Genomic DNA, 19,820 nt, shown 5'->3' on the forward strand with positions numbered 1-19,820 from the left:
TTTTTTGTTTTTTTTCTTTCTTGCTATTTCTATGCTAGGGTGGCCTCCGATTCATGGTTGATGGTCTTCGTATTTTTGGAACGGAGCCGATCGGTCACGTGGGTCCCACGCCTCGCGTACGAAAACAAAGGAGGTTCTGCGTCTTTTAAGACATACAAGCAATAAGCATGGATAGTATTTCGGGTGCGATCATACCAGCACTAATGCACCGGATCCCATCAGAACTCCGCAGTTAAGCGTGCTTGGGCGAGAGTTGTACTAGGATGGGTGACCCCCTGGGAAGTCCTCGTGTTGCACCCCCCTTTTTCGTTGTCCGTTTGCGTTTTTTTAGATTTTACGTGCGGTTTTTTTTTGTTTTTTTTTTCTTTCTTGCTATTTCTATGCTCGGGTGGCCTTCGTTTCATGGTTCATGGTCTTCGTATTTTTGGAACGGAGCCGATCGGTCACGTGGGTCCCACGCCTCGCGTACGAAAACAAAGGAGGTTCTGCGTCTTTTAAGACATACAAGCAATAAGCATGGATAGTATTTCGGGTGCGATCATACCAGCACTAATGCGGATCCCATCAGAACTCCGCAGTTAAACGTGCTTGGGCGAGAGTAGTACTAGGATGGGTGACCCCCTGGGAAGTCCTCGTGTTGCACCCCCCTTTTTCGTTGTCCGTTTGCGTTTTTTTAGATTTTACGTGCGGTTTTTTTTTGTTTTTTTTCTTTCTTGCTATTTCTATGCTCGGGTGGCCTCCGCTTCATGGTTGATGGTTTTCGTATTTTTGGAACGGAGCCGATCGGTCACGTGGGTTCCACGCCTCGCGTACGAAAACAAAGGAGGTTCTACGTCTTTTAAGACATAAAAGCAATAAGCATGGATAGTATTTCGGGTGCGATCATACCAGCACTAATGCACCGGATCCCATCAGAACTCCGCAGTTAAGCGTGCTTGGGCGAGAGTAGTACTAGGATGGGTGACCCCCTGGGAAGTCCTCGTGTTGCACCCCCCCTTTCTCGTTGTCCGTTTGCGTTTTTTTAGATTTTACGTGCGGTTTTTTTTTGTTTTTTTTTTCTTGCTATTTCTATGCTCGGGTGGCCTCCGTTTCATGGTTCATGGTCTTCGTATTTTTGGAACGGAGTCGATCGGTCACGTGGGTCCCACGCCTCGCGTACGAAAACAAAGGAGGTTCTGTGTCTTTTAAGACATACAAGCAATAAGCATGGACAGTATTTCGGGTGCGATCATACCAGCACTAATGCACCGGATCCCATCAGAACTCCGCAGTTAAGTGTGCTTGGGCGAGAGTAGTACTAGGATGGGTGACCCCATGGGAAGTCCTCGTGTTGCACCCCCCTTTTTCGTTGTCCGTTTGCGTTTTTTTAGATTTTGCGTGCGGTTTTTTTTTTCTTTCTTGCTTTTTCTATGCTCGGGTGGCCTCCGCTTCATGGTTGATGGTCTTCGTATTTTTGGAACGGAGCTGATCGGTCACGTGGGTCCCACGCCTCGCGTACGAAAACAAAGGAGGTTCTGCGTCTTTTAAGACATACAAGCAATAAGCATGGATAGTATTTCGGGTGCGATCATACCAGCACTAATGCACCGGATCCCATCAGAACTCCGCAGTTAAGCGTGCTTGGGCGAGAGTAGTACTAGGATGGGTGACCCCATGGGAAGTTCTCGTGTTGCACCCCCCTTTTTCGTTGTCCGTTTGTGTTTTTTTAGATTTTACGTGCGGTTTTTTTTTTTTTTTTTTTTTGCTATTTCTATGCTCGGGTGGCCTTCGTTTCATGGTTCATGGTCTTCGTATTTTTGGAACGGAGCCGATCGGTCACGTGGGTCCCACGCCTCGCGTACGAAAACAAAGTAGGTTCTGCGTCTTTTAAGACATACAAGCAATAAGCATGGATAGTATTTCGGGTGCGATCATACCAGCACTAATGCACCGGATCCCATCAGAACTCCGCAGTTAAACGTGCTTGGGCGAGAGTAGTACTAGGATGGGTGACCCCCTGGGAAGTCCTCGTGTTGCACCCCCCTTTTTCGTTGTCCGTTTGCGTTTTTTTAGATTTTACGTGCGGTTTTTTTTTGTTTTTTTTTCTTTCTTGCTATTTCTATGCTCGGGTGGCCTCCGCTTCATGGTTGATGGTTTTCGTATTTTTGGAACGGAGCCGATCGGTCACGTGGGTTCCACGCCTCGCGTACGAAAACAAAGGAGGTTCTACGTCTTTTAAGACATAAAAGCAATAAGCATGGATAGTATTTCGGGTGCGATCATACCAGCACTAATGCACCGGATCCCATCAGAACTCCGCAGTTAAGCGTGCTTGGGCGAGAGTAGTACTAGGATGGGTGACCCCCTGGGAAGTCCTCGTGTTGCACCCCCCTTTTTCGTTGTCTGTTTGCGTTTTTTTAGATTTTACGTGCGGTTTTTTTTTGTTTTTTTTTTCTTTCTTGCTATTTCTATGCTCGGGTGGCCTTCGTTTCATGGTTCATGGTCTTCGTATTTTTGGAACGGAGCCGATCGGTCACGTGGGTCCCACGCCTCGCGTACGAAAACAAAGGAGGTTCTGCGTTTTTTAAGACATACAAGCAATAAGCATGGATAGTATTTCGGGTGCGATCATACCAGCACTAATGCACCGGATCCCATCAGAACTCCGCAGTTAAGCGTGCTTGGGCGAGAGTAGTACTAGGATGGGTGACCCCTTGGGAAGTCCTCGTGTTGCACCCTCCTTTTTCGTTGTCCGTTTGCGTTTTTTTAGATTTTACGTGCGGTTTTTTTTTGTTTTTTTTTTCTTTCTTGCTATTTATATGCTCGGGTGGCCTCCGCTTCATGGTTGATGGTTTTCGTATTTTTGGAACGGAGCCGATCGGTCACGTGGGTCCCACGCCTCGCGTACGAAAACAAAGGAGGTTATGCGTCTTTTAAGACATAAAAGCAATAAGCATGGATAGTATTTCGGGTGCGATCATACCAGCACTAATGCACCGGATCCCATCAGAACTCCGCAGTTAAGCGTGTTTGGGCGAGAGTAGTACTAGGATGGGTGACCCCATGGGAAGTCCTCGTGTTGCACCCCCCCTTTTTCGTTGTCCGTTTGCGTTTTTTTAGATTTTACGTGCGGTTTTTTTTTGTTTTTTTTCTTTCTTGCTATTTCTATGCTAGGGTGGCCTCCGCTTCATGGTTGATGGTCTTCGTATTTTTGGAACGGAGCCGATCGGTCACGTGGGTCCCACGCCTCGCGTACGAAAACAAAGGAGGTTCTGCGTCTTTTAAGACATACAAGCAATAAGCATGGATAGTATTTCGGGTGCGATCATACCAGCACTAATGCACCGGATCCCATCAGAACTCCGCAGTTAAGCGTGCTTGGGCGAGAGTTGTACTAGGATGGGTGACCCCCTGGGAAGTCCTCGTGTTGCACCCCCCTTTTTCGTTGTCCGTTTGCGTTTTTTTAGATTTTACGTGCGGTTTTTTTTTGTTTTTTTTTTCTTTCTTGCTATTTCTATGGTCGGGTGGCGTTCGTTTCATGGTTCATGGTCTTCGTATTTTTGGAACGGAGCCGATCGGTCACGAGGGTCCCACGCCTCGCGTACGAAAACAAAGGAGGTTCTGCGTCTTTTAAGACATACAAGCAATAAGCATGGATAGTATTTCGGGTGCGATCATACCAGCACTAATGCACCGGATCCCATCAGAACTCCGCAGTTAAACGTGCTTGGGCGAGAGTAGTACTAGGATGGGTGACCCCCTGGGAAGTCCTCGTGTTGCACCCCCCTTTTTCGTTGTCCGTTTGCGTTTTTTTAGATTTTACGTGCGGTTTTTTTTTGTTTTTTTTTCTTTCTTGCTATTTCTATGCTCGGGTGGCCTCCGCTTCATGGTTGATGGTTTTCGTATTTTTGGAACGGAGCCGATCGGTTACGTGGGTTCCACGCCTCGCGTACGAAAACAAAGGAGGTTCTACGTCTTTTAAGACATAAAAGCAATAAGCATGGATAGTATTTCGGGTGCGATCATACCAGCACTAATACACCGGATCCCATCAGAACTCCGCAGTTAAGCGTGCTTGGGCGAGAGTAGTACTAGGATGGGTGACCCCCTGGGAAGTCCTCGTGTTGCACCCCCCCCCCCCCCCTTTTTCGTTGCCCGTTTGCGTTTTTTTAGATTTTACGTGCGGTTTTTTTTGTTTTCTTTCTTGCTATTTCTATGCTCGGGTGGCCACCGCTTCATGGTTGATGGTTTTCGTATTTTTGGAACGGAGCCGATCGGTCACGTGAGTCCCACGCCTCGCGTACGAAAACAAAGGAGGTTCTGCGTCTTTTAAGACATAAAAGCAATAAGCATGGATAGTATTTCGGGTGCGATCATACCAGCACTAATGCACCGGATCCCATCAGAACTCCGCAGTTAAGCGTGCTTGGGCGAGAGTAGTACTAGGATGGATGACCCCCTGGGAAGTCCTCGTGTTGCACCCCCCTTTTTCGTTGTCCGTTTGCGTTTTTTTAGATTTTACGTGCGGTTTTTTTTTGTTTTTTTTTCTTTCTTGCTATTTCTATGCTCGGGTGGCCTTCGTTTCATGGTTCATTGTCTTCGTATTTTTGGAACGAAGCCGATCGGTCACGTGGGTCCCACGCCTCGCGTACGAATACAAAGGAGGTTCTGCGTCTTTTAAGACATACAAGCAATAAGCATGGATAGTATTTCGGGTGTGATCATACCAGCACTAATGCACCGGATCCCATCAGAACTCCGCAGTTAAGCGTGCTTGGGCGAGAGTAGTACTAGGATGGGTGACCCCCTGGGAAGTCCTCATGTTGCACCCTCCTTTTTCGTTGTCCGTTTGCGTTTTTTTAGATTTTACGTGCGGTTTTTTTTTGTTTTTTTTTCTTTCTTGCTATTTCTATGCTCGGGTGGCCTCCGCTTCATGGTTGATGGTTTTCGTATTTTTGGAACGGAGCCGATCGGTCACGTGGGTTCCACGCCTCGCGTACGAAAACAAAGGAGGTTCTGCGTCTTTTAAGACATAAAAGCAATAAGCATGGATAGTATTTCGGGTGCGATCATACCAGCACTAATGCACCGGATCCCATCAGAACTCCGCAGTTAAGCGTGCTTGGGCTAGAGTAGTACTAGGATGGGTGACCCCCTGGGAAGTCCTCGTGTTGCACCCCTTTTTTTCGTTGTCCGTTTGCGTTTTTTTAGATTTTACGTGCGGTTTTTTTTTCTTGCTATTTCTATGCTCGGGTGGCCTCCGCTTCATGGTTGATGGTTTTCGTATTTTTGGAACGGAGCCGATCGGTCACGTGGGTCCCACGCCTCGCGTACGAAAACAAAGGAGGTTCTGCGTCTTTTAAGACATAAAAGCAATAAGCATGGATAGTATTTCGGGTGCTATCATACCATCACTAATGTACCGGATCCCATCAGAACTCCACAGTTAAGCATGCGTGGGCGAGAGTAGTACTAGGATGGGTGACCCCCTGGGAAGTCCTCGTGTTGCACCCCCCCCCCCCTTTTCGTTGCCCGTTTGCGTTTTTTTAGATTTTACGTGCGGTTTTTTTTGTTTTCTTTCTTGCTATTTCTATGCTCGGGTGGCCACCGCTTCATGGTTGATGGTTTTCGTATTTTTGGAACGGAGCCGATCGGACACGTGAGTCCCACGCCTCGCGTACGAAAACAAAGGAGGTTCTGCGTCTTTTAAGACATAAAAGCAATAAGCATGGATAGTATTTCGGGTGCGATCATACCAGCACTAATGCACCGGATCCCATCAGAACTCCGCAGTTAAGCGTGCTTGGGCGAGAGTAGTACTAGGATGGGTGACCCCCTGGGAAGTCCTCGTGTTGCACCCCCCTTTTTCGTTGTCCGTTTGCGTTTTTTTAGATTTTACGTGCGGTTTTTTTTTGGTTTTTTTTTCTTTCTTGCTATTTCTATGCTCGGGTGGCCTTCGTTTCATGGTTCATTGTCTTCGTATTTTTGGAACGGAGCCGATCGGTCACGTGGGTCCCACGCCTCGCGTACGAAAACAAAGGAGGTTCTGCGTCTTTTAAGACATACAAGCAATAAGCATGGATAGTATTTCGGGTGCGATCATACCAGCACTAATGCACCGGATCCCATCAGAACTCCGCAGTTAAGCGTGCTTGGGCGAGAGTAGTACTAGGATGGGTGACCCCCTGGGAAGTTCTCGTGTTGCACCCCCCTTTTTCGTTGTCCGTTTGTGTTTTTTTAGATTTTACGTGCGGTTTTTTTTTTTTTTTGCTATTTCTATGCTCGGGTGGCCTTCGTTTCATGGTTCATGGTCTTCGTATTTTTGGAACGGAGCCGATCGGTCACGTGGGTCCCACGCCTCGCGTACGAAAACAAAGTAGGTTCTGCGTCTTTTAAGACATACAAGCAATAAGCATGGATAGTATTTCGGGTGCGATCATACCATCACTAATGCACCGGATCCCATCAGAACTCCGCAGTTAAACGTGCTTGGGCGAGAGTAGTACTAGGATGGGTGACCCCCTGGGAAGTCCTCGTGTTGCACCCCCCTTTTTCGTTGTCCGTTTGCGTTTTTTTAGATTTTACGTGCGGTTTTTTTTTGTTTTTTTTTCTTTCTTGCTATTTCTATGCTCGGGTGGCATCCGCTTCATGGTTGATGGTTTTCGTATTTTTGGAACGGAGCCGATCGGTCACGTGGGTTCCACGCCTCGCGTACGAAAACAAAGGAGGTTCTACGTCTTTTAAGACATAAAAGCAATAAGCATTGATAGTATTTCGGGTGCGATCATACCAGCACTAATGCACCGGATCCCATCAGAACTCCGCAGTTAAGCGTGCTTGGGCGAGAGTAGTACTAGGATGGGTGACCCCTTGGGAAGTCCTCGTGTTGCACCCCCCTTTTTCGTTGTCTGTTTGCGTTTTTTTAGATTTTACGTGCGGTTTTTTTTTGTTTTTTTTTTCTTTCTTGCTATTTCTATGCTCGGGTGGCCTTCGTTTCATGGTTCATGGTCTTCGTATTTTTGGAACGGAGCCGATCGGTCACGTGGGTCCCACGACTCGCGTACGAAAACAAAGGAGGTTCTGCGTCTTTTAAGACATACAAGCAATAAGCATGGATAGTATTTCGGGTGCGATCATACCAGCACTAATGCACCGGATCCCATCAGAACTCCGCAGTTAAGCGTGCTTGGGCGAGAGTAGTACTAGGATGGGTGACCCCCTGGGAAGTCCTCGTGTTGCACCCCCCTTTTTCGTTGTCCGTTTGCGTTTTTTTAGATTTTACGTGCGGTTTTTTTTTGTTTTTTTTTTTCTTGCTATTTCTATGCTCGGGTGGCCTTCGTTTCATGGTTCATTGTCTTCGTATTTTTGGAACGAAGCCGATCGGTCACGTGGGTCCCACGCCTCGCGTACGAAAACAAAGGAGGTTCTGCGTCTTTTAAGACATACAAGCAATAAGCATGGATAGTATTTCGGGTGCGATCATACCAGCACTAATGCACCGGATCCCATCAGAACTCCGCAGTTAAGCGTGCTTGGGCTAGAGTAGTACTAGGCTGGGTGACCCCCTGGGAAGTCCTCGTGTTGCACCCCTTTTTTTCGTTGTCCGTTTGCGTTTTTTTAGATTTTACGTGCGGTTTTTTTTTCTTGCTATTTCTATGCTCGGGTGGCCTCCGCTTCATGGTTGATGGTTTTCGTATTTTTGGAACGGAGCCGATCGGTCACGTGGGTCCCACGCCTCGCGTACGAAAACAAAGGAGGTTCTGCGTCTTTTAAGACATAAAAGCAATAAGCATGGATAGTATTTCGGGTGCTATCATACCAGCACTAATGTACCGGATCCCATCAGAACTCCACAGTTAAGCATGCGTGGGCGAGAGTAGTACTAGGATGGGTGACCCCCTGGGAAGTCCTCGTGTTGCACCCCCCCCCCCCCCCCTTTTCGTTGCCCGTTTGCGTTTTTTTAGATTTTACGTGCGGTTTTTTTTGTTTTCTTTCTTGCTATTTCTATGCTCGGGTGGCCACCGCTTCATGGTTGATGGTTTTCGTATTTTTGGAACGGAGCCGATCGGACACGTGAGTCCCACGCCTCGCGTACGAAAACAAAGGAGGTTCTGCGTCTTTTAAGACATAAAAGCAATAAGCATGGATAGTATTTCGGGTGCGATCATACCAGCACTAATGCACCGGATCCCATCAGAACTCCGCAGTTAAGCGTGCTTGGGCGAGAGTAGTACTAGGATGGGTGACCCCCTGGGAAGTCCTCGTGTTGCACCCCCCTTTTTCGTTGTCCGTTTGCGTTTTTTTAGATTTTACGTGCGGTTTTTTTTTGGTTTTTTTTTCTTTCTTGCTATTTCTATGCTCGGGTGGCCTTCGTTTCATGGTTCATTGTCTTCGTATTTTTGGAACGGAGCCGATCGGTCACGTGGGTCCCACGCCTCGCGTACGAAAACAAAGGAGGTTCTGCGTCTTTTAAGACATACAAGCAATAAGCATGGATAGTATTTCGGGTGCGATCATACCAGCACTAATGCACCGGATCCCATCAGAACTCCGCAGTTAAGCGTGCTTGGGCGAGAGTAGTACTAGGATGGGTGACCCCCTGGGAAGTTCTCGTGTTGCACCCCCCTTTTTCGTTGTCCGTTTGTGTTTTTTTAGATTTTACGTGCGGTTTTTTTTTTTTTTGCTATTTCTATGCTCGGGTGGCCTTCGTTTCATGGTTCATGGTCTTCGTATTTTTGGAACGGAGCCGATCGGTCACGTGGGTCCCACGCCTCGCGTACGAAAACAAAGTAGGTTCTGCGTCTTTTAAGACATACAAGCAATAAGCATGGATAGTATTTCGGGTGCGATCATACCATCACTAATGCACCGGATCCCATCAGAACTCCGCAGTTAAACGTGCTTGGGCGAGAGTAGTACTAGGATGGGTGACCCCCTGGGAAGTCCTCGTGTTGCACCCCCCTTTTTCGTTGTCCGTTTGCGTTTTTTTAGATTTTACGTGCGGTTTTTTTTTGTTTTTTTTTCTTTCTTGCTATTTCTATGCTCGGGTGGCATCCGCTTCATGGTTGATGGTTTTCGTATTTTTGGAACGGAGCCGATCGGTCACGTGGGTTCCACGCCTCGCGTACGAAAACAAAGGAGGTTCTACGTCTTTTAAGACATAAAAGCAATAAGCATTGATAGTATTTCGGGTGCGATCATACCAGCACTAATGCACCGGATCCCATCAGAACTCCGCAGTTAAGCGTGCTTGGGCGAGAGTAGTACTAGGATGGGTGACCCCTTGGGAAGTCCTCGTGTTGCACCCCCCTTTTTCGTTGTCTGTTTGCGTTTTTTTAGATTTTACGTGCGGTTTTTTTTTGTTTTTTTTTTCTTTCTTGCTATTTCTATGCTCGGGTGGCCTTCGTTTCATGGTTCATGGTCTTCGTATTTTTGGAACGGAGCCGATCGGTCACGTGGGTCCCACGACTCGCGTACGAAAACAAAGGAGGTTCTGCGTCTTTTAAGACATACAAGCAATAAGCATGGATAGTATTTCGGGTGCGATCATACCAGCACTAATGCACCGGATCCCATCAGAACTCCGCAGTTAAGCGTGCTTGGGCGAGAGTAGTACTAGGATGGGTGACCCCCTGGGAAGTCCTCGTGTTGCACCCCCCTTTTTCGTTGTCCGTTTGCGTTTTTTTAGATTTTACGTGCGGTTTTTTTTTGTTTTTTTTTTTCTTGCTATTTCTATGCTCGGGTGGCCTTCGTTTCATGGTTCATTGTCTTCGTATTTTTGGAACGAAGCCGATCGGTCACGTGGGTCCCACGCCTCGCGTACGAAAACAAAGGAGGTTCTGCGTCTTTTAAGACATACAAGCAATAAGCATGGATAGTATTTCGGGTGTGATCATACCAGCACTAATGCACCGGATCCCATCAGAACTCCGCAGTTAAGCGTGCTTGGGCGAGAGTAGTACTAGGATGGGTGACCCCCTGGGAAGTCCTCATGTTGCACCCTCCTTTTTCGTTGTCCGTTTGCGTTTTTTTAGATTTTACGTGCGGTTTTTTTTTGTTTTTTTTTCTTTCTTGCTATTTCTATGCTCGGGTGGCCTCCGCTTCATGGTTGATGGTTTTCGTATTTTTGGAACGGAGCCGATCGGTCACGTGGGTTCCACGCCTCGCGTACGAAAACAAAGGAGGTTCTGCGTCTTTTAAGACATAAAAGCAATAAGCATGGATAGTATTTCGGGTGCGATCATACCAGCACTAATGCACCGGATCCCATCAGAACTCCGCAGTTAAGCGTGCTTGGGCTAGAGTAGTACTAGGCTGGGTGACCCCCTGGGAAGTCCTCGTGTTGCACCCCTTTTTTTCGTTGTCCGTTTGCGTTTTTTTAGATTTTACGTGCGGTTTTTTTTTCTTGCTATTTCTATGCTCGGGTGGCCTCCGCTTCATGGTTGATGGTTTTCGTATTTTTGGAACGGAGCCGATCGGTCACGTGGGTCCCACGCCTCGCGTACGAAAACAAAGGAGGTTCTGCGTCTTTTAAGACATAAAAGCAATAAGCATGGATAGTATTTCGGGTGCTATCATACCAGCACTAATGTACCGGATCCCATCAGAACTCCACAGTTAAGCATGCGTGGGCGAGAGTAGTACTAGGATGGGTGACCCCCTGGGAAGTCCTCGTGTTGCACCCCCCCCCCTTTTCGTTGCCCGTTTGCGTTTTTTTAGATTTTACGTGCGGTTTTTTTTGTTTTCTTTCTTGCTATTTCTATGCTCGGGTGGCCACCGCTTCATGGTTGATGGTTTTCGTATTTTTGGAACGGAGCCGATCGGACACGTGAGTCCCACGCCTCGCGTACGAAAACAAAGGAGGTTCTGCGTCTTTTAAGACATAAAAGCAATAAGCATGGATAGTATTTCGGGTGCGATCATACCAGCACTAATGCACCGGATCCCATCAGAACTCCGCAGTTAAGCGTGCTTGGGCGAGAGTAGTACTAGGATGGGTGACCCTCTGGGAAGTCCTCGTGTTGCACCCCCCTTTTTCGTTGTCCGTTTGCGTTTTTTTAGATTTTACGTGCGGTTTTTTTTTGTTTTTTTTTCTTTCTTGCTATTTCTATGCTCGGGTGGCCTTCGTTTCATGGTTCATTGTCTTCGTATTTTTGGAACGGAGCCGATCGGTCACGTGTGTCCCACGCCTCGCGTACGAAAACAAAGGAGGTTCTGCGTCTTTTAAGACATACAAGCAATAAGCATGGATAGTATTTCGGGTGCGATCATACCAGCACTAATGCACCGGATCCCATCAGAACTCCGCAGTTAAGCGTGCTTGGGCGAGAGTAGTACTAGGATGGGTGACCCCCTGGGAAGTTCTCGTGTTGCACCCCCCTTTTTCGTTGTCCGTTTGTGTTTTTTTAGATTTTACGTGCGGTTTTTTTTTTTTTTTTGCTATTTCTATGCTCGGGTGGCCTTCGTTTCATGGTTCATGGTCTTCGTATTTTTGGAACGGAGCCGATCGGTCACGTGGGTCCCACGCCTCGCGTACGAAAACAAAGTAGGTTCTGCGTCTTTTAAGACATACAAGCAATAAGCATGGATAGTATTTCGGGTGCGATCATACCATCACTAATGCACCGGATCCCATCAGAACTCCGCAGTTAAACGTGCTTGGGCGAGAGTAGTACTAGGATGGGTGACCCCCTGGGAAGTCCTCGTGTTGCACCCCCCTTTTTCGTTGTCCGTTTGCGTTTTTTTAGATTTTACGTGCGGTTTTTTTTTGTTTTTTTTTCTTTCTTGCTATTTCTATGCTCGGGTGGCATCCGCTTCATGGTTGATGGTTTTCGTATTTTTGGAACGGAGCCGATCGGTCACGTGGGTTCCACGCCTCGCGTACGAAAACAAAGGAGGTTCTACGTCTTTTAAGACATAAAAGCAATAAGCATTGATAGTATTTCGGGTGCGATCATACCAGCACTAATGCATCGGATCCCATCAGAACTCCGCAGTTAAGCGTGCTTGGGCGAGAGTAGTACTAGGATGGGTGACCCCTTGGGAAGTCCTCGTGTTGCACCCCCCTTTTTCGTTGTCTGTTTGCGTTTTTTTAGATTTTACGTGCGGTTTTTTTTTGTTTTTTTTTCTTTCTTGCTATTTCTATGCTCGGGTGGCCTTCGTTTCATGGTTCATGGTCTTCGTATTTTTGGAACGGAGCCGATCGGTCACGTGGGTCCCACGACTCGCGTACGAAAACAAAGGAGGTTCTGCGTCTTTTAAGACATACAAGCAATAAGCATGGATAGTATTTCGGGTGCGATCATACCAGCACTAATGCACCGGATCCCATCAGAACTCCGCAGTTAAGCGTGCTTGGGCGAGAGTAGTACTAGGATGGGTGACCCCCTGGGAAGTCCTCGTGTTGCACCCCCCTTTTTCGTTGTCCGTTTGCGTTTTTTTAGATTTTACGTGCGGTTTTTTTTTGTTTTTTTTTTTTCTTGCTATTTCTATGCTCGGGTGGCCTTCGTTTCATGGTTCATTGTCTTCGTATTTTTGGAACGAAGCCGATCGGTCACGTGGGTCCCACGCCTCGCGTACGAAAACAAAGGAGGTTCTGCGTCTTTTAAGACATACAAGCAATAAGCATGGATAGTATTTCGGGTGTGATCATACCAGCACTAATGCACCGGATCCCATCAGAACTCCGCAGTTAAGCGTGCTTGGGCGAGAGTAGTACTAGGATGGGTGACCCCCTGGGAAGTCCTCATGTTGCACCCTCCTTTTTCGTTGTCCGTTTGCGTTTTTTTAGATTTTACGTGCGGTTTTTTTTTGTTTTTTTTTCTTTCTTGCTATTTCTATGCTCGGGTGGCCTCCGCTTCATGGTTGATGGTTTTCGTATTTTTGGAACGGAGCCGATCGGTCACGTGGGTTCCACGCCTCGCGTACGAAAACAAAGGAGGTTCTGCGTCTTTTAAGACATAAAAGCAATAAGCATGGATAGTATTTCGGGTGCGATCATACCAGCACTAATGCACCGGATCCCATCAGAACTCCGCAGTTAAGCGTGCTTGGGCTAGAGTAGTACTAGGCTGGGTGACCCCCTGGGAAGTCCTCGTGTTGCACCCCTTTTTTTCGTTGTCCGTTTGCGTTTTTTTAGATTTTACGTGCGGTTTTTTTTTCTTGCTATTTCTATGCTCGGGTGGCCTCCGCTTCATGGTTGATGGTTTTCGTATTTTTGGAACGGAGCCGATCGGTCACGTGGGTCCCACGCCTCGCGTACGAAAACAAAGGAGGTTCTGCGTCTTTTAAGACATAAAAGCAATAAGCATGGATAGTATTTCGGGTGCTATCATACCATCACTAATGTACCGGATCCCATCAGAACTCCACAGTTAAGCATGCGTGGGCGAGAGTAGTACTAGGATGGGTGACCCCCTGGGAAGTCCTCGTGTTGCACCCCCCCCCCCTTTTCGTTGCCCGTTTGCGTTTTTTTAGATTTTACGTGCGGTTTTTTTTGTTTTCTTTCTTGCTATTTCTATGCTCGGGTGGCCACCGCTTCATGGTTGATGGTTTTCGTATTTTTGGAACGGAGCCGATCGGACACGTGAGTCCCACGCCTCGCGTACGAAAACAAAGGAGGTTCTGCGTCTTTTAAGACATAAAAGCAATAAGCATGGATAGTATTTCCGGTGCGATCATACCAGCACTAATGCACCGGATCCCATCAGAACTCCGCAGTTAAGCGTGCTTGGGCGAGAGTAGTACTAGGATGGGTGACCCCCTGGGAAGTCCTCGTGTTGCACCCCCCTTTTTCGTTGTCCGTTTGCGTTTTTTTAGATTTTACGTGCGGTTTTTTTTTGGTTTTTTTTTCTTTCTTGCTATTTCTATGCTCGGGTGGCCTTCGTTTCATGGTTCATTGTCTTCGTATTTTTGGAACGGAGCCGATCGGTCACGTGGGTCCCACGCCTCGCGTACGAAAACAAAGGAGGTTCTGCGTCTTTTAAGACATACAAGCAATAAGCATGGATAGTATTTCGGGTGCGATCATACCAGCACTAATGCACCGGATCCCATCAGAACTCCGCAGTTAAGCGTGCTTGGGCGAGAGTAGTACTAGGATGGGTGACCCCCTGGGAAGTTCTCGTGTTGCACCCCCCTTTTTCGTTGTCCGTTTGTGTTTTTTTAGATTTTACGTGCGGTTTTTTTTTTTTTTTGCTATTTCTATGCTCGGGTGGCCTTCGTTTCATGGTTCATGGTCTTCGTATTTTTGGAACGGAGCCGATCGGTCACGTGGGTCCCACGCCTCGCGTACGAAAACAAAGTAGGTTCTGCGTCTTTTAAGACATACAAGCAATAAGCATGGATAGTATTTCGGGTGCGATCATACCATCACTAATGCACCGGATCCCATCAGAACTCCGCAGTTAAACGTGCTTGGGCGAGAGTAGTACTAGGATGGGTGACCCCCTGGGAAGTCCTCGTGTTGCACCCCCCTTTTTCGTTGTCCGTTTGCGTTTTTTTAGATTTTACGTGCGGTTTTTTTTTGTTTTTTTTTCTTTCTTGCTATTTCTATGCTCGGGTGGCATCCGCTTCATGGTTGATGGTTTTCGTATTTTTGGAACGGAGCCGATCGGTCACGTGGGTTCCACGCCTCGCGTACGAAAACAAAGGAGGTTCTACGTCTTTTAAGACATAAAAGCAATAAGCATTGATAGTATTTCGGGTGCGATCATACCAGCACTAATGCACCGGATCCCATCAGAACTCCGCAGTTAAGCGTGCTTGGGCGAGAGTAGTACTAGGATGGGTGACCCCTTGGGAAGTCCTCGTGTTGCACCCCCCTTTTTCGTTGTCTGTTTGCGTTTTTTTAGATTTTACGTGCGGTTTTTTTTTGTTTTTTTTTTCTTTCTTGCTATTTCTATGCTCGGGTGGCCTTCGTTTCATGGTTCATGGTCTTCGTATTTTTGGAACGGAGCCGATCGGTCACGTGGGTCCCACGACTCGCGTACGAAAACAAAGGAGGTTCTGCGTCTTTTAAGACATACAAGCAATAAGCATGGATAGTATTTCGGGTGCGATCATACCAGCACTAATGCACCGGATCCCATCAGAACTCCGCAGTTAAGCGTGCTTGGGCGAGAGTAGTACTAGGATGGGTGACCCCCTGGGAAGTCCTCGTGTTGCACCCCCCTTTTTCGTTGTCCGTTTGCGTTTTTTTAGATTTTACGTGCGGTTTTTTTTTGTTTTTTTTTTCTTGCTATTTCTATGCTCGGGTGGCCTTCGTTTCATGGTTCATTGTCTTCGTATTTTTGGAACGAAGCCGATCGGTCACGTGGGTCCCACGCCTCGCGTACGAAAACAAAGGAGGTTCTGCGTCTTTTAAGACATACAAGCAATAAGCATGGATAGTATTTCGGGTGTGATCATACCAGCACTAATGCACCGGATCCCATCAGAACTCCGCAGTTAAGCGTGCTTGGGCGAGAGTAGTACTAGGATGGGTGACCCCCTGGGAAGTCCTCATGTTGCACCCTCCTTTTTCGTTGTCCGTTTGCGTTTTTTTAGATTTTACGTGCGGTTTTTTTTTGTTTTTTTTTCTTTCTTGCTATTTCTATGCTCGGGTGGCCTCCGCTTCATGGTTGATGGTTTTCGTATTTTTGGAACGGAGCCGATCGGTCACGTGGGTTCCACGCCTCGCGTACGAAAACAAAGGAGGTTCTGCGTCTTTTAAGACATAAAAGCAATAAGCATGGATAGTATTTCGGGTGCGATCATACCAGCACTAATGCACCGGATCCCATCAGAACTCCGCAGTTAAGCGTGCTTGGGCTAGAGTAGTACTAGGCTGGGTGACCCCCTGGGAAGTCCTCGTGTTGCACCCCTTTTTTTCGTTGTCCGTTTGCGTTTTTTTAGATTTTACGTGCGGTTTTTTTTTCTTGCTATTTCTATGCTCGGGTGGCCTCCGCTTCATGGTTGATGGTTTTCGTATTTTTGGAACGGAGCCGATCGGTCACGTGGGTCCCACGCCTCGCGTACGAAAACAAAGGAGGTTCTGCGTCTTTTAAGACATAAAAGCAATAAGCATGGATAGTATTTCGGGTGCTATCATACCAGCACTAATGTACCGGATCCCATCAGAACTCCACAGTTAAGCATGCGTGGGCGAGAGTAGTACTAGGATGGGTGACCCCCTGGGAAGTCCTCGTGTTGCACCCCCCCCCCCTTTTCGTTGCCCGTTTGCGTTTTTTTAGATTTTACATGCGGTTTTTTTTGTTTTCTTTCTTGCTATTTCTATGCTCGGGTGGCCACCGCTTCATGGTTGATGGTTTTCGTATTTTTGGAACGGAGCCGATCGGACACGTGAGTCCCACGCCTCGCGTACGAAAACAAAGGAGGTTCTGCGTCTTTTAAGACATAAAAGCAATAAGCATGGATAGTATTTCGGGTGCGATCATACCAGCACTAATGCACCGGATCCCATCAGAACTCCGCAGTTAAGCGTGCTTGGGCGAGAGTAGTACTAGGATGGGTGACCCCCTGGGAAGTCCTCGTGTTGCACCCCCCTTTTTCGTTGTCCGTTTGCGTTTTTTTAGATTTTACGTGCGGTTTTTTTTTGTTTTTTTTTCTTTCTTGCTATTTCTATGCTCGGGTGGCCTTCGTTTCATGGTTCATTGTCTTCGTATTTTTGGAACGGAGCCGATCGGTCACGTGTGTCCCACGCCTCGCGTACGAAAACAAAGGAGGTTCTGCGTCTTTTAAGACATACAAGCAATAAGCATGGATAGTATTTCGGGTGCGATCATACCAGCACTAATGCACCGGATCCCATCAGAACTCCGCAGTTAAGCGTGCTTGGGCGAGAGTAGTACTAGGATGGGTGACCCCCTGGGAAGTTCTCGTGTTGCACCCCCCTTTTTCGTTGTCCGTTTGTGTTTTTTTAGATTTTACGTGCGGTTTTTTTTTTTTTTGCTATTTCTATGCTCGGGTGGCCTTCGTTTCATGGTTCATGGTCTTCGTATTTTTGGAACGGAGCGGATCGGTCACGTGGGTCCCACGCCTCGCGTACGAAAACAAAGTAGGTTCTGCGTCTTTTAAGACATACAAGCAATAAGCATGGATAGTATTTCGGGTGCGATCATACCATCACTAATGCACCGGATCCCATCAGAACTCCGCAGTTAAACGTGCTTGGGCGAGAGTAGTACTAGGATGGGTGACCCCCTGGGAAGTCCTCGTGTTGCACCCCCCTTTTTCGTTGTCCGTTTGCGTTTTTTTAGATTTTACGTGCGGTTTTTTTTTGTTTTTTTTTCTTTCTTGCTATTTCTATGCTCGGGTGGCATCCGCTTCATGGTTGATGGTTTTCGTATTTTTGGAACGGAGCCGATCGGTCACGTGGGTTCCACGCCTCGCGTACGAAAACAAAGGAGGTTCTACGTCTTTTAAGACATAAAAGCAATAAGCATTGATAGTATTTCGGGTGCGATCATACCAGCACTAATGCACCGGATCCCATCAGAACTCCGCAGTTAAGCGTGCTTGGGCGAGAGTAGTACTAGGATGGGTGACCCCTTGGGAAGTCCTCGTGTTGCACCCCCCTTTTTCGTTGTCTGTTTGCGTTTTTTTAGATTTTACGTGCGTTTTTTTTTTGTTTTTTTTTTCTTTCTTGCTATTTCTATGCTCGGGTGGCCTTCGTTTCATGGTTCATGGTCTTCGTATTTTTGGAACGGAGCCGATCGGTCACGTGGGTCCCACGACTCGCGTACGAAAACAAAGGAGGTTTTGCGTCTTTTAAGACATACAAGCAATAAGCATGGATAGTATTTCGGGTGCGATCATACCAGCACTAATGCACCGGATCCCATCAGAACTCCGCAGTTAAGCGTGCTTGGGCGAGAGTAGTACTAGGATGGGTGACCCCCTGGGAAGTCCTCGTGTTGCACCCCCCTTTTTCGTTGTCCGTTTGCGTTTTTTTAGATTTTACGTGCGGTTTTTTTTTGTTTTTTTTTTTTCTTGCTATTTCTATGCTCGGGTGGCCTTCGTTTCATGGTTCATTGTCTTCGTATTTTTGGAACGAAGCCGATCGGTCACGTGGGTCCCACGCCTCGCGTACGAAAACAAAGGAGGTTCTGCGTCTTTTAAGACATACAAGCAATAAGCATGGATAGTATTTCGGGTGTGATCATACCAGCACTAATGCACCGGATCCCATCAGAACTCCGCAGTTAAGCGTGCTTGGGCGAGAGTAGTACTAGGATGGGTGACCCCCTGGGAAGTCCTCATGTTGCACCCTCCTTTTTCGTTGTCCGTTTGCGTTTTTTTAGATTTTACGTGCGGTTTTTTTTTGTTTTTTTTTCTTTCTTGCTATTTCTATGCTCGGGTGGCCTCCGCTTCATGGTTGATGGTTTTCGTATTTTTGGAACGGAGCCGATCGGTCACGTGGGTTCCACGCCTCGCGTACGAAAACAAAGGAGGTTCTGCGTCTTTTAAGACATAAAAGCAATAAGCATGGATAGTATTTCGGGTGCGATCATACCAGCACTAATGCACCGGATCCCATCAGAACTCCGCAGTTAAGCGTGCTTGGGCTAGAGTAGTACTAGGCTGGGTGACCCCCTGGGAAGTCCTCGTGTTGCACCCCTTTTTTTCGTTGTCCGTTTGCGTTTTTTTAGATTTTACGTGCGGTTTTTTTTTCTTGCTATTTCTATGCTCGGGTGGCCTCCGCTTCATGGTTGATGGTTTTCGTATTTTTGGAACGGAGCCGATCGGTCACGTGGGTCCCACGCCTCGCGTACGAAAACAAAGGAGGTTCTGCGTCTTTTAAGACATAAAAGCAATAAGCATGGATAGTATTTCGGGTGCTATCATACCAGCACTAATGTACCGGATCCCATCAGAACTCCACAGTTAAGCATGCGTGGGCGAGAGTAGTACTAGGATGGGTGACCCCCTGGGAAGTCCTCGTGTTGCACCCCCCCCCCTTTTCGTTGCCCGTTTGCGTTTTTTTAGATTTTACGTGCGGTTTTTTTTGTTTTCTTTCTTGCTATTTCTATGCTCGGGTGGCCACCGCTTCATGGTTGATGGTTTTCGTATTTTTGGAACGGAGCCGATCGGACACGTGAGTCCCACGCCTCGCGTACGAAAACAAAGGAGGTTCTGCGTCTTTTAAGACATAAAAGCAATAAGCATGGATAGTATTTCGGGTGCGATCATACCAGCACTAATGCACCGGATCCCATCAGAACTCCGCAGTTAAGCGTGCTTGGGCGAGAGTAGTACTAGGATGGGTGACCCCCTGGGAAGTCCTCGTGTTGCACCCCCCTTTTTCGTTGTCCGTTTGCGTTTTTTTAGATTTTACGTGCGGTTTTTTTTTTTTTTTTTCTTTCTTGCTATTTCTATGCTCGGGTGGCCTTCGTTTCATGGTTCATTGTCTTCGTATTTTTGGAACGGAGCCGATCGGTCACGTGGGTCCCACGCCTCGCGTACGAAAACAAAGTAGGTTCTGCGTCTTTTAAGACATACAAGCAATAAGCATGGATAGTATTTCGGGTGCGATCATACCATCACTAATGCACCGGATCCCATCAGAACTCCGCAGTTAAACGTGCTTGGGCGAGAGTAGTACTAGGATGGGTGACCCCCTGGGAAGTCCTCGTGTTGCACCCCCCTTTTTCGTTGTCCGTTTGCGTTTTTTTAGATTTTACGTGCGGTTTTTTTTTGTTTTTTTTTCTTTCTTGCTATTTCTATGCTCGGGTGGCATCCGCTTCATGGTTGATGGTTTTCGTATTTTTGGAACGGAGCCGATCGGTCACGTGGGTTCCACGCCTCGCGTACGAAAACAAAGGAGGTTCTACGTCTTTTAA

The 19,820-nt window shown here is 47.3% G+C and overlaps 57 non-coding genes across 57 annotated transcripts; all 57 read left to right on the forward strand.

The window, feature by feature from the left end:
* Positions 1-181: 181 nt before the first annotated feature.
* Positions 182-300, forward strand: LOC145154751 (5S ribosomal RNA). Its single transcript, XR_013735210.1, has one exon. It is a non-coding gene; the product is annotated as a 5S ribosomal RNA (ribosomal RNA).
* A 230-nt stretch (positions 301-530) lies between these two features.
* Positions 531-646, forward strand: LOC145150297 (5S ribosomal RNA). The gene has a single exon (XR_013731116.1). It is a non-coding gene; the product is annotated as a 5S ribosomal RNA (ribosomal RNA).
* A 228-nt stretch (positions 647-874) lies between these two features.
* On the forward strand, positions 875-993 carry LOC145153986 (5S ribosomal RNA). The gene has a single exon (XR_013734474.1). It is a non-coding gene; the product is annotated as a 5S ribosomal RNA (ribosomal RNA).
* A 227-nt stretch (positions 994-1,220) lies between these two features.
* On the forward strand, positions 1,221-1,339 carry LOC145154623 (5S ribosomal RNA). The gene has a single exon (XR_013735089.1). It is a non-coding gene; the product is annotated as a 5S ribosomal RNA (ribosomal RNA).
* Positions 1,340-1,559: 220 nt separating this feature from the next.
* Positions 1,560-1,678, forward strand: LOC145152384 (5S ribosomal RNA). Its single transcript, XR_013732904.1, has one exon. It is a non-coding gene; the product is annotated as a 5S ribosomal RNA (ribosomal RNA).
* A 224-nt stretch (positions 1,679-1,902) lies between these two features.
* LOC145154124 (5S ribosomal RNA) lies at positions 1,903-2,021 on the forward strand. The gene has a single exon (XR_013734606.1). It is a non-coding gene; the product is annotated as a 5S ribosomal RNA (ribosomal RNA).
* Positions 2,022-2,250: 229 nt separating this feature from the next.
* On the forward strand, positions 2,251-2,369 carry LOC145153998 (5S ribosomal RNA). Its single transcript, XR_013734485.1, has one exon. It is a non-coding gene; the product is annotated as a 5S ribosomal RNA (ribosomal RNA).
* Positions 2,370-2,599: 230 nt separating this feature from the next.
* Positions 2,600-2,718, forward strand: LOC145153809 (5S ribosomal RNA). The gene has a single exon (XR_013734300.1). It is a non-coding gene; the product is annotated as a 5S ribosomal RNA (ribosomal RNA).
* Positions 2,719-2,948: 230 nt separating this feature from the next.
* Positions 2,949-3,067, forward strand: LOC145156110 (5S ribosomal RNA). The gene has a single exon (XR_013736535.1). It is a non-coding gene; the product is annotated as a 5S ribosomal RNA (ribosomal RNA).
* A 229-nt stretch (positions 3,068-3,296) lies between these two features.
* On the forward strand, positions 3,297-3,415 carry LOC145154752 (5S ribosomal RNA). The gene has a single exon (XR_013735211.1). It is a non-coding gene; the product is annotated as a 5S ribosomal RNA (ribosomal RNA).
* A 230-nt stretch (positions 3,416-3,645) lies between these two features.
* LOC145154126 (5S ribosomal RNA) lies at positions 3,646-3,764 on the forward strand. The gene has a single exon (XR_013734607.1). It is a non-coding gene; the product is annotated as a 5S ribosomal RNA (ribosomal RNA).
* A 229-nt stretch (positions 3,765-3,993) lies between these two features.
* LOC145152476 (5S ribosomal RNA) lies at positions 3,994-4,112 on the forward strand. The gene has a single exon (XR_013733001.1). It is a non-coding gene; the product is annotated as a 5S ribosomal RNA (ribosomal RNA).
* A 232-nt stretch (positions 4,113-4,344) lies between these two features.
* Positions 4,345-4,463, forward strand: LOC145155486 (5S ribosomal RNA). The gene has a single exon (XR_013735923.1). It is a non-coding gene; the product is annotated as a 5S ribosomal RNA (ribosomal RNA).
* Positions 4,464-4,692: 229 nt separating this feature from the next.
* LOC145145965 (5S ribosomal RNA) lies at positions 4,693-4,811 on the forward strand. Its single transcript, XR_013726915.1, has one exon. It is a non-coding gene; the product is annotated as a 5S ribosomal RNA (ribosomal RNA).
* Positions 4,812-5,040: 229 nt separating this feature from the next.
* On the forward strand, positions 5,041-5,159 carry LOC145139756 (5S ribosomal RNA). Its single transcript, XR_013721990.1, has one exon. It is a non-coding gene; the product is annotated as a 5S ribosomal RNA (ribosomal RNA).
* Positions 5,160-5,374: 215 nt separating this feature from the next.
* Positions 5,375-5,493, forward strand: LOC145150861 (5S ribosomal RNA). Its single transcript, XR_013731672.1, has one exon. It is a non-coding gene; the product is annotated as a 5S ribosomal RNA (ribosomal RNA).
* A 228-nt stretch (positions 5,494-5,721) lies between these two features.
* LOC145154010 (5S ribosomal RNA) lies at positions 5,722-5,840 on the forward strand. Its single transcript, XR_013734496.1, has one exon. It is a non-coding gene; the product is annotated as a 5S ribosomal RNA (ribosomal RNA).
* A 230-nt stretch (positions 5,841-6,070) lies between these two features.
* LOC145152902 (5S ribosomal RNA) lies at positions 6,071-6,189 on the forward strand. The gene has a single exon (XR_013733424.1). It is a non-coding gene; the product is annotated as a 5S ribosomal RNA (ribosomal RNA).
* A 218-nt stretch (positions 6,190-6,407) lies between these two features.
* On the forward strand, positions 6,408-6,526 carry LOC145145898 (5S ribosomal RNA). Its single transcript, XR_013726850.1, has one exon. It is a non-coding gene; the product is annotated as a 5S ribosomal RNA (ribosomal RNA).
* Positions 6,527-6,755: 229 nt separating this feature from the next.
* LOC145153380 (5S ribosomal RNA) lies at positions 6,756-6,874 on the forward strand. Its single transcript, XR_013733892.1, has one exon. It is a non-coding gene; the product is annotated as a 5S ribosomal RNA (ribosomal RNA).
* A 230-nt stretch (positions 6,875-7,104) lies between these two features.
* Positions 7,105-7,223, forward strand: LOC145154022 (5S ribosomal RNA). Its single transcript, XR_013734508.1, has one exon. It is a non-coding gene; the product is annotated as a 5S ribosomal RNA (ribosomal RNA).
* A 227-nt stretch (positions 7,224-7,450) lies between these two features.
* On the forward strand, positions 7,451-7,569 carry LOC145145072 (5S ribosomal RNA). Its single transcript, XR_013726063.1, has one exon. It is a non-coding gene; the product is annotated as a 5S ribosomal RNA (ribosomal RNA).
* Positions 7,570-7,784: 215 nt separating this feature from the next.
* On the forward strand, positions 7,785-7,903 carry LOC145149881 (5S ribosomal RNA). Its single transcript, XR_013730720.1, has one exon. It is a non-coding gene; the product is annotated as a 5S ribosomal RNA (ribosomal RNA).
* A 232-nt stretch (positions 7,904-8,135) lies between these two features.
* On the forward strand, positions 8,136-8,254 carry LOC145154033 (5S ribosomal RNA). Its single transcript, XR_013734519.1, has one exon. It is a non-coding gene; the product is annotated as a 5S ribosomal RNA (ribosomal RNA).
* A 230-nt stretch (positions 8,255-8,484) lies between these two features.
* LOC145153017 (5S ribosomal RNA) lies at positions 8,485-8,603 on the forward strand. Its single transcript, XR_013733546.1, has one exon. It is a non-coding gene; the product is annotated as a 5S ribosomal RNA (ribosomal RNA).
* A 217-nt stretch (positions 8,604-8,820) lies between these two features.
* Positions 8,821-8,939, forward strand: LOC145145899 (5S ribosomal RNA). The gene has a single exon (XR_013726851.1). It is a non-coding gene; the product is annotated as a 5S ribosomal RNA (ribosomal RNA).
* A 229-nt stretch (positions 8,940-9,168) lies between these two features.
* On the forward strand, positions 9,169-9,287 carry LOC145153381 (5S ribosomal RNA). Its single transcript, XR_013733893.1, has one exon. It is a non-coding gene; the product is annotated as a 5S ribosomal RNA (ribosomal RNA).
* A 230-nt stretch (positions 9,288-9,517) lies between these two features.
* Positions 9,518-9,636, forward strand: LOC145154045 (5S ribosomal RNA). Its single transcript, XR_013734530.1, has one exon. It is a non-coding gene; the product is annotated as a 5S ribosomal RNA (ribosomal RNA).
* Positions 9,637-9,863: 227 nt separating this feature from the next.
* Positions 9,864-9,982, forward strand: LOC145145967 (5S ribosomal RNA). The gene has a single exon (XR_013726917.1). It is a non-coding gene; the product is annotated as a 5S ribosomal RNA (ribosomal RNA).
* A 229-nt stretch (positions 9,983-10,211) lies between these two features.
* Positions 10,212-10,330, forward strand: LOC145145073 (5S ribosomal RNA). The gene has a single exon (XR_013726064.1). It is a non-coding gene; the product is annotated as a 5S ribosomal RNA (ribosomal RNA).
* Positions 10,331-10,545: 215 nt separating this feature from the next.
* LOC145149882 (5S ribosomal RNA) lies at positions 10,546-10,664 on the forward strand. The gene has a single exon (XR_013730721.1). It is a non-coding gene; the product is annotated as a 5S ribosomal RNA (ribosomal RNA).
* Positions 10,665-10,890: 226 nt separating this feature from the next.
* LOC145153768 (5S ribosomal RNA) lies at positions 10,891-11,009 on the forward strand. Its single transcript, XR_013734258.1, has one exon. It is a non-coding gene; the product is annotated as a 5S ribosomal RNA (ribosomal RNA).
* A 229-nt stretch (positions 11,010-11,238) lies between these two features.
* Positions 11,239-11,357, forward strand: LOC145153133 (5S ribosomal RNA). Its single transcript, XR_013733659.1, has one exon. It is a non-coding gene; the product is annotated as a 5S ribosomal RNA (ribosomal RNA).
* A 219-nt stretch (positions 11,358-11,576) lies between these two features.
* LOC145145900 (5S ribosomal RNA) lies at positions 11,577-11,695 on the forward strand. Its single transcript, XR_013726852.1, has one exon. It is a non-coding gene; the product is annotated as a 5S ribosomal RNA (ribosomal RNA).
* A 229-nt stretch (positions 11,696-11,924) lies between these two features.
* Positions 11,925-12,043, forward strand: LOC145138934 (5S ribosomal RNA). Its single transcript, XR_013721791.1, has one exon. It is a non-coding gene; the product is annotated as a 5S ribosomal RNA (ribosomal RNA).
* Positions 12,044-12,272: 229 nt separating this feature from the next.
* On the forward strand, positions 12,273-12,391 carry LOC145154057 (5S ribosomal RNA). Its single transcript, XR_013734541.1, has one exon. It is a non-coding gene; the product is annotated as a 5S ribosomal RNA (ribosomal RNA).
* A 228-nt stretch (positions 12,392-12,619) lies between these two features.
* LOC145145969 (5S ribosomal RNA) lies at positions 12,620-12,738 on the forward strand. Its single transcript, XR_013726918.1, has one exon. It is a non-coding gene; the product is annotated as a 5S ribosomal RNA (ribosomal RNA).
* Positions 12,739-12,967: 229 nt separating this feature from the next.
* LOC145145074 (5S ribosomal RNA) lies at positions 12,968-13,086 on the forward strand. Its single transcript, XR_013726065.1, has one exon. It is a non-coding gene; the product is annotated as a 5S ribosomal RNA (ribosomal RNA).
* Positions 13,087-13,301: 215 nt separating this feature from the next.
* LOC145150862 (5S ribosomal RNA) lies at positions 13,302-13,420 on the forward strand. The gene has a single exon (XR_013731673.1). It is a non-coding gene; the product is annotated as a 5S ribosomal RNA (ribosomal RNA).
* A 227-nt stretch (positions 13,421-13,647) lies between these two features.
* LOC145137008 (5S ribosomal RNA) lies at positions 13,648-13,766 on the forward strand. Its single transcript, XR_013720829.1, has one exon. It is a non-coding gene; the product is annotated as a 5S ribosomal RNA (ribosomal RNA).
* A 230-nt stretch (positions 13,767-13,996) lies between these two features.
* LOC145153251 (5S ribosomal RNA) lies at positions 13,997-14,115 on the forward strand. The gene has a single exon (XR_013733771.1). It is a non-coding gene; the product is annotated as a 5S ribosomal RNA (ribosomal RNA).
* Positions 14,116-14,333: 218 nt separating this feature from the next.
* LOC145145901 (5S ribosomal RNA) lies at positions 14,334-14,452 on the forward strand. Its single transcript, XR_013726853.1, has one exon. It is a non-coding gene; the product is annotated as a 5S ribosomal RNA (ribosomal RNA).
* A 229-nt stretch (positions 14,453-14,681) lies between these two features.
* LOC145153382 (5S ribosomal RNA) lies at positions 14,682-14,800 on the forward strand. The gene has a single exon (XR_013733894.1). It is a non-coding gene; the product is annotated as a 5S ribosomal RNA (ribosomal RNA).
* Positions 14,801-15,030: 230 nt separating this feature from the next.
* On the forward strand, positions 15,031-15,149 carry LOC145154068 (5S ribosomal RNA). The gene has a single exon (XR_013734552.1). It is a non-coding gene; the product is annotated as a 5S ribosomal RNA (ribosomal RNA).
* A 226-nt stretch (positions 15,150-15,375) lies between these two features.
* LOC145145970 (5S ribosomal RNA) lies at positions 15,376-15,494 on the forward strand. Its single transcript, XR_013726919.1, has one exon. It is a non-coding gene; the product is annotated as a 5S ribosomal RNA (ribosomal RNA).
* Positions 15,495-15,723: 229 nt separating this feature from the next.
* LOC145145075 (5S ribosomal RNA) lies at positions 15,724-15,842 on the forward strand. The gene has a single exon (XR_013726066.1). It is a non-coding gene; the product is annotated as a 5S ribosomal RNA (ribosomal RNA).
* Positions 15,843-16,057: 215 nt separating this feature from the next.
* LOC145149883 (5S ribosomal RNA) lies at positions 16,058-16,176 on the forward strand. Its single transcript, XR_013730722.1, has one exon. It is a non-coding gene; the product is annotated as a 5S ribosomal RNA (ribosomal RNA).
* A 227-nt stretch (positions 16,177-16,403) lies between these two features.
* On the forward strand, positions 16,404-16,522 carry LOC145154080 (5S ribosomal RNA). The gene has a single exon (XR_013734564.1). It is a non-coding gene; the product is annotated as a 5S ribosomal RNA (ribosomal RNA).
* Positions 16,523-16,751: 229 nt separating this feature from the next.
* LOC145153369 (5S ribosomal RNA) lies at positions 16,752-16,870 on the forward strand. The gene has a single exon (XR_013733882.1). It is a non-coding gene; the product is annotated as a 5S ribosomal RNA (ribosomal RNA).
* Positions 16,871-17,087: 217 nt separating this feature from the next.
* LOC145145903 (5S ribosomal RNA) lies at positions 17,088-17,206 on the forward strand. The gene has a single exon (XR_013726855.1). It is a non-coding gene; the product is annotated as a 5S ribosomal RNA (ribosomal RNA).
* A 229-nt stretch (positions 17,207-17,435) lies between these two features.
* On the forward strand, positions 17,436-17,554 carry LOC145153383 (5S ribosomal RNA). Its single transcript, XR_013733895.1, has one exon. It is a non-coding gene; the product is annotated as a 5S ribosomal RNA (ribosomal RNA).
* A 230-nt stretch (positions 17,555-17,784) lies between these two features.
* Positions 17,785-17,903, forward strand: LOC145154092 (5S ribosomal RNA). The gene has a single exon (XR_013734575.1). It is a non-coding gene; the product is annotated as a 5S ribosomal RNA (ribosomal RNA).
* Positions 17,904-18,131: 228 nt separating this feature from the next.
* On the forward strand, positions 18,132-18,250 carry LOC145145971 (5S ribosomal RNA). The gene has a single exon (XR_013726920.1). It is a non-coding gene; the product is annotated as a 5S ribosomal RNA (ribosomal RNA).
* A 229-nt stretch (positions 18,251-18,479) lies between these two features.
* Positions 18,480-18,598, forward strand: LOC145145076 (5S ribosomal RNA). The gene has a single exon (XR_013726067.1). It is a non-coding gene; the product is annotated as a 5S ribosomal RNA (ribosomal RNA).
* Positions 18,599-18,813: 215 nt separating this feature from the next.
* Positions 18,814-18,932, forward strand: LOC145149884 (5S ribosomal RNA). The gene has a single exon (XR_013730723.1). It is a non-coding gene; the product is annotated as a 5S ribosomal RNA (ribosomal RNA).
* A 226-nt stretch (positions 18,933-19,158) lies between these two features.
* On the forward strand, positions 19,159-19,277 carry LOC145154104 (5S ribosomal RNA). The gene has a single exon (XR_013734586.1). It is a non-coding gene; the product is annotated as a 5S ribosomal RNA (ribosomal RNA).
* A 227-nt stretch (positions 19,278-19,504) lies between these two features.
* On the forward strand, positions 19,505-19,623 carry LOC145145904 (5S ribosomal RNA). Its single transcript, XR_013726856.1, has one exon. It is a non-coding gene; the product is annotated as a 5S ribosomal RNA (ribosomal RNA).
* Positions 19,624-19,820: the final 197 nt, after the last annotated feature.

The sequence above is a fragment of the Lactuca virosa genome, chromosome 1 (assembly GCF_052849685.1).
Source record: "Lactuca virosa cultivar CGN04683 chromosome 1, Lactuca_virosa_CGN04683_v6, whole genome shotgun sequence".
Lineage (NCBI taxonomy): Eukaryota > Viridiplantae > Streptophyta > Magnoliopsida > Asterales > Asteraceae > Lactuca > Lactuca virosa.